We start from the raw sequence: 7,032 nt of genomic DNA, 5'->3' as shown, positions 1-7,032 counted from the left end.
GCCCCATTGGCGGAGACTACCGAGCTGTGCCCGCCCCCGGCGGCGACTCAGCCAATGAGAGGAGCGTCCGGCGGGTGGGCAGGCGCGTCCGACGGGTGGGCGGGCGCGGGCCGTCCCCGGGCGCGGCGGCGCCGCGCGGGAGCGCGCACGGGGAGCGCGCACGGCCGGGTTTACTTTGGAGCGGGCCGAGCGCTGCGTGTGAAGAGCCAAATCAAACGGGGCGGGAAAGGCGCAGTTCCTGGCAGTCCGATTGTTCTCGCTGTCAGAGCCAGAACCGGCCCTGGATAAGGCAGGAATGTAGCTCCTTTGTGTCTAGTTCCTGGAGCAGTGTGTCCAGGGAACAGGCAGGAGCCATGGAATAATTCTCATTGCGGTGCTGCTTTATTCTATCGCTCTGCTCTGTGTCCTGTTGTTTGAGATTAGGAAATAAAAGCAAACAGGTTTATGCTGCAATCTTGCAGTGATTGCTTCATGCCGAGGCCTGTAGGGCCTTGGATGTTCACAACATCTTTTTTGCACTTGTCTGGTTAGCTTAGGAGTTGCCCTGTAGCCAGATCCTGTCCAGAGACTGTTGGGTCCCCAGCAAAATACCAACAGCTGCTGTGCTGGCTCTGAGGACTTAGTGCAGGTGACTTGTCACCCAAAGCCTGCAGGGGACTGAGAGTCCTTCCATACCTGTCTTTTCCTCCTGCTTCCTCAAGTGCCCTTGTGTGCCTGGAAGCCAGAGAGTCCAGCCTGGGGAAGGAAACTCACTGTATCCAGTACCTGGCAAAAGGACACCCATCTGGGTTTGGCTGGATGTGTATGAGGAGTGCTGCAGCCCTGGATGGAAGTCAGAGTTTCCCTCCATGATGAGCTTGTCCCATCCTCTGCCCCTGGAGAAAGTCAGTAGAGGGTGACAGTGTTTGCCCAGCTATTGGCTCCACTGTGCTGGGCCCCACTGTGCCAATTGGGCACGTCCTGGTTCCCCGCTGCCTTGTCTCCTCTTCCTCCCCAGATTTAGGTGTATATGTTCTTCCACGGTGCATAAATCAGAGGACCCCTGGAGCTAGGTCTGCCCAGCTCTGCATTTGTGCAGGGAAACCCCATTGCCCCTTTGCCCCTCTGCACAGCCACCTACAGGCAGGGCTGGGGAGGCTGGCTGTGCCCTTTGGCTGCCTGCTGCTGGTCCTGCAGGGCTGTGTGCCAGCTGCCTTGGTGTGCAGAAACAGCTCCCACACATGCACCCAGGGACTGGGACCTGTGGATTGGCCAGAAAAACAAAAATTATTGCGTTGGAGCTTTCCTTTGTTTGTTTACTTATCTTGCTAGTAAACAGAGCAGCTCTTGGAGATTAGGCAGGATGGAGAAGAGGAAGGGAAACTGGGCTCGGAGGTTATGACCTCCTTGTGGATGCTGGACTGTTTACATTCCCTGCTTTGGTCCCAGTAACTATTGCAGGACAGTTTTTTTCCCAGCGCTTTGCCAGGCTGCAGAGCTTTCCCTGTTTGTGCTGTTTCTGTTCTTTTCCCTACAGCACTTTCTGGCGGGCACTGCTGCCACAGCCAGTTTAGGCGGCTGGCAGTCTGGTGTCCCTTGAGGGACAGAGTCCTGCACTTGGTCTGCTGCCTTGTGTTTCATGAATGAAAGCCTCTGAATGGGGATTTCGGGAGCTGTTAGCTCTGCGTAGCTGAGCTGAGCCAAAGCCTGTGGCTCTCTGGAGAGCTGCGGGGCAAACCCCGGGCTGCTCAAAGGGACCATGACTACGAGGTGTCTGTCATTAGCCAGGCGCTGCTGTCAGGACCCAATGAGTTAGATAAGGACTGCCCAGCAGGACTGAGGAGGAGGAGGAGTGGCAGCAAAGACAGCACAGGGAGTGTAGGGCAAGTGGGGAAGGAAAGATGCATGTTTGTGCCCTGGTGTACTCTGCCTTGCAGGCTGTGGCGCTGTGGCACTGTGGCAGAGGCAGGGGAGGTGGGGACGTGCAGCCTGTGCAGCTGGAAGGAGCCTCACCTGGTGGTCCACAGCTGCTGGGTGTTAAGGAGCAGGAGCCCCTCTGTTGCCACAGCCACAGGGAACCCTCTCCTGCACAGCCCACCCTCCTTGCCTTCCCGGGTGTTCCCTGGGCACAGTCGGTGGCTGCAGCTTCCCAGCTGGTGCACAAGCAAGCAAGGAGGCTGAAACAACTGCCAGCAGTGCTGGTGATGTGGACAAAAGAGCTGAGCAGGGAATGAGCTGGCTAGCCAAGCATGGCAGCATGTTTTATGGGTCTGCAGAGGAGCTGAAAACTGTCTCACCTCCTTGGAGAGCTGCCAGCCTCGCCAGGAAGGCATCCTGCTCTGTGCCATGAGGGCTGACTGCTAGAGACACTGCTTCTCTCCACCCAGGGAATTCTGCATCCCTGTGGGCTGGATGTCAGCCCCCAAGTGCTCATGTGAAGGAGGACAAGGCAGGACAGAGGCTGGGTAGAGCCTGGAGCACTGGAACATCGTGTGCTGGGAGGCTGTTTGGATTAGAAACTCTCAGCGGATAAGTGGGCTGGATAAAATGCCAGGGAGGGGAATCAGTTTGCTGAACTCCAGTAATCGGACTCATCTGCAAGAGTCGGGTAAGCAAAGGGAGCTGCTCACACTCAGCACAGGCAAGGAAAAGGAGCCAGCAGGGGAGAGCCAGCTGAGCCATGGCCCGGCAGGAGCAGCAGGGCAGGCTGTCGGCTCGGCGTGCACTGTGGAGGCTGGGTGGGTGACACGGCAGAAGCAGCGTTCCTGCTGGGTGCCTAAGCCGCTCGCTGAGCACAAATGACTGCGTTAAGGAGGTCACAGTGCACGGGTATGGGGGGAGCACAAAGCGGAGTCTAAGGGGAAGGATACACTAAGGTAACTTTGGTGTGACATGATTGCTCTTTGGAAAACCTGTGCTCAAAGGCCTGAGACAAAAATAAGTCAAGACCAAAGCTCTTGCAGTCACAGACAGAGAGGCAGGAATGAATCTGCTGAAGGGAGCTGAAACCAGTGTCTTCTGTGTGCTACAGGGGAGAAAGTAGGTCACTTAGTAAGTGAAGGGGATGGAAAGGATGAGCTGAACTGAGTGTGGAATGCATGTTTAAAACTCAAGCTTCCAGGGAAAGAAGACAAAAAACCCAAACAAACAGCTGCTGATCAAATGCAGGTACGTGAATAGCTGGGAAGCTGAGCTCTGTGGCTTTTCAGGCGCACGCACACGTTGTCTGAGTCATCGGCAGTTTTGGCATGCTTGAAATTCACATCTGACGCTGCAGGTACCAGGGCACGTGTTCTGCTGCTCTTCTCTGATGACTCTGGTAACAACTGTCTCCTACACTGGTCATCCTCAGGAAAGCCTGGCTGCCATAACTGCCTGGGTGGCCAAGGGGAAACAGGCAGGGATTGCTAAGGGGAGTAACAGGATGGATTCAGTACCTCAGGTTAGCAAAGGATTTGGTGCAGCTCCTGGCTTGGCCGCCTGCGTGTACGTGCACTTGTCCCTGCCTGGAAAATGGCTGCTGTCTCATCCTCACGTCAGCACAGCACATACAGGCAGGCCAAGCCCATAGCCAGACCCTTGTGGTACCAATGGAGTCCACAATCCCTATGGAAAATGAGTAGGCGGTTCTGAATCCGGCCCAGGGACCATCTCTCTTGCCAGCAAGTTTGTAATTTGCTCCCTCCTCCTTTTAGGAGCCTTAAAAATAGAGACCAAGTCTGGGAAGCATGAAGGTTTTTCTAGGGCTTGTTGTGGAAGCAGCCCAGGCTGGGTTGCCTCTGTCTCTTCCCAGCCCCTGGGAGAGGCATGGGAAGCTGCCCTGGATGTGGAGCTTCACTCGTCGGCTCATCCATCTATGGCAGCAGCCCAGGTCTTCCCTCGTGATACAGGCAGCTGCAGGCAGCCGGTTCAAAGGCCAGGCTGCTCAGGAAGAGGTGAGGGAAGTGTGGGAAGTCACTGCATGTCATGTAGGAAAACAAGATGTAGCAATGGATGAGGGAGCACGGTACAGAGCTGGGTGGGAGCTCAGCATTGCTATTAGTGTCCTGGACCTTCATACCCTGAAAAGGCGTTGGCTTTTTTCACTGCCACCAAAGGCACAAGCGCTCAGAAAGCTCCATGGCACCATGCAGGCACTGGCTGTGGCCCTGCCACCACCTGGAGGGTGCCCGGCAGGCCGGCTGGGTCACAGAGGAGGTGCTGCTGGGGCTCATCCCTGCGGGCTGGCTTCAGAGAAACCCTGGAGCAAACCTGGTGTGGCTGCAGGAAGCCAGGCCCGTGGAGTGAGACAAAGTGCGGCGCAGAGGCTTTGTGGTCACCGAGGGGTCCGTGACACCAGCAGTCTGGGCTGCTTCCTGGTCACCAGCTCGCTCCCCGCAGTTCCTCTGCTCACGCTCCCGGCGCTGCAGCTGGCCCCGGGCTCGCTTTGCTCATTGTCTGCTGCGGGAGATGGCAGCTATTCAGCGGCTGCCAGGTTTCAGGGAAAGGGAGAGATGAGCCACTCCTCCACCCACATTCTAGGAAAGCCTCTGGGATGAAGCCCTGCCGATACACACGTTCACTCTCCTCAGCAGGGAGGGTGTGCTGTGGAGCTTACATCCCCCTCCGCCCGCATCCCACATCCCTCCCTTATCAGCAGGAGTGATGCTGAGGAGCAGAGCTTGGAAGCAGCCCTGGCTGCTGCCCTGTCCCACACAATAGCAGAGTCTGCTACTCCCCGTCTCCTTGACTGTTTGCCTTCCAGAGCCAGGCAGAGTCTCGCCATCACTATTATTTTGCTTTGTGTCAATATTATGACAACTAAAAGCAGGAGAGCTGCACCCACATGATAAGCAGCCAGAAGCTCTGGGCTGGGCGTGGATTGGGTTCCAGTTTGGCAGGGGAGCAAAGCGCCTGGCAGCCCCTGCCCACCGACTGGCTGGGCTGGGAAAGCTGGAGACGAGGGGCAGCAGCAGAGCAGCAGCTGCTCTGTGCCCGTGTGCCTCTTCTCTGTTCAGAGAAGGGTAGATGAAATGTGATAAATGTGCAGAATAGGCTTGGTTCTCTGGTGGAAAAGTAACCTCTGTCTCTTTCCTGAGGAGGGGGCTGCTCTGCTCCTGCCGGGAGAATCTCACCCCTCCCACGGCTGCTGTACCCTGTGCCTGCAGCCGGTGCGGGTCCAGCGTGTTCTGTCGCTGCTGGTGGCAGAAGGTCATGCACACTGCTGCACCACTCCATCCTGCCCTCAGCCTTGTTTCTCCCAAGCACAGCACTCTACAGCTGCTGGAGAGAAATTCCTGCAGGCTTTCTGGGACTTGAAGACGCTGCTCCCACCCAGAGCTTCAGGAGAGGAACTTGGACAGAGCAGGGTGAGCTGTGCTGTGGTTACTGTGTCTCTGCGTCCTGCTCTGGTCTCTTGGCACTTTGTGTGTAGGGGGCTGTTGTTTTGGCACAGTGACTGCGCTCGCTGAGAGAACCCTTACCTGCAGGTGCCCACGTATGCTTGGGGCTGTGGTGTCGCTCTCCAGTGCCTCACCCTGCTCCAGGGCTGTGCTTTCATGCAAACACCCATGGCCTGGTCAGTCCCTGCAGCGTGGGGCTGCCCAGCCACTGGCCACTGAGCACTAAGCTGAGAGGCACTAGGTCTGCCCATGATGATCTGCTCCCGGAACACTGGCTGCAGGAGGGCCACAGCTTCCCAGGGCTTGGGTCTGGCAGTCTCAGGGACATCTTTCTTGTTAGCATCGTCCCTGCCCTCATGAGGGATTTCTGTCTGAGAGCAGTACGAGGCTTGCCAAGGATTCCCCTGGCCTGGGTTCTCTGACTGCTCTCAGGCAGTCCTGGAGCTCATCCCATGCCCCTGTGAAATTCATGTCTGACCTAGGCGAGCCTGCAGTGCTGTGACCCGTGGGGAGCAGACCCTGCTGTCCCCAGGCAGGGGGCTGGACTGTCAGGTGCCTGCAGGTTTGGTTGGGGTCCCCAGGGAGGCTGAGCTCCCCTCCCCAGGAACCAAAACAAGCAGCAGAGTTCCTGCCACGTGCGGCCGGGGCTGACTAAGGCCGGACGCTTCCGCCTGCCACGGGCAGCGGTGGCGGGGCCGTGAGCCGCCACCACTGGGGTGCACAGCCCGGCCCATTTCCCCCTATTGTCAGCCTGCCCCTCAGCAAACACATCCCCCTGCGCACCTGGGCTGGGAGAGGCGCTGACGCCACCACAGCAGCCGCCAGGGACAGGGGATGTGCTGCCCAGGGCATCTCAGAGTTGGAGCTGCTGCAGCACGGCTCTGAGGAGTCCTTCAGGGCCCAGGTGCCCAGGCAGGTGTTTGCAAGCTGTTTCCTTGAGGAGCAACACTGACTGTTCAGGGGTCATCAGTGCAGCTTTGCTTGCCTGCAAGGAGAGCCCTGCATTTCTCAGAAGTCAGCAGCAGTCTCCTGAGAGAGAGGCCTGGGTTCCCTCTGTGCCAAGAGCCTGGAGCTGGGCATGCCCCAGCCAGACCATTGCCATCCTCGTTCTCACTGTGGAGACACAAACTGCAGATGACTGACCCGGTTTGTCTCACTGCTAGCTATGGACTGGCTCCCTGACAGTGGAGCTTGGGAGACTCTCTAAGAAGAGATCACAGAACCAGAGAAAGCAATCAAATGAAACAGCAAGGGTGAGACGTGGGGCCTCTGAGATGATGGACAGTGTGAGGAGCCCAGTGCCATACATCCTCATGCTGCTTTGACCTCAGGAGTCCCATCACAGTGCAGGGCACAGGGAGCTGCTAGCAGGGTTCTTGCCTACTGGGGTCAAACTCAAGAGGGTGACTGTGCCAGGCACTGGGTCATGGATGGTTTGGCCTTCCCTTGGTAGAAGCCTGTAGCTTTGGTGAGACTGAGTCCTGTGTCCTAAATAGAAGCAGACAGAAATAATGCCCTGAGGATTTCAGAGGTGTCTCTGAGGGCTTCAGGAGCCAGGAGGTCCTGGCTACAATCAGCTTAAAAATTATGCAGGGACAAGCTCTTGTTGTGTTCTTTCCGCGTGAGATGCCAAAGGTGGGATTTTACAGGGGATAAGATATCTGTGAGGGAA

Source organism: Prinia subflava, chromosome 5, assembly GCF_021018805.1.
Source record: "Prinia subflava isolate CZ2003 ecotype Zambia chromosome 5, Cam_Psub_1.2, whole genome shotgun sequence".
In the NCBI taxonomy this organism is placed as follows: domain Eukaryota; kingdom Metazoa; phylum Chordata; class Aves; order Passeriformes; family Cisticolidae; genus Prinia; species Prinia subflava.
This window is presented reverse-complemented; position numbering follows the sequence as displayed.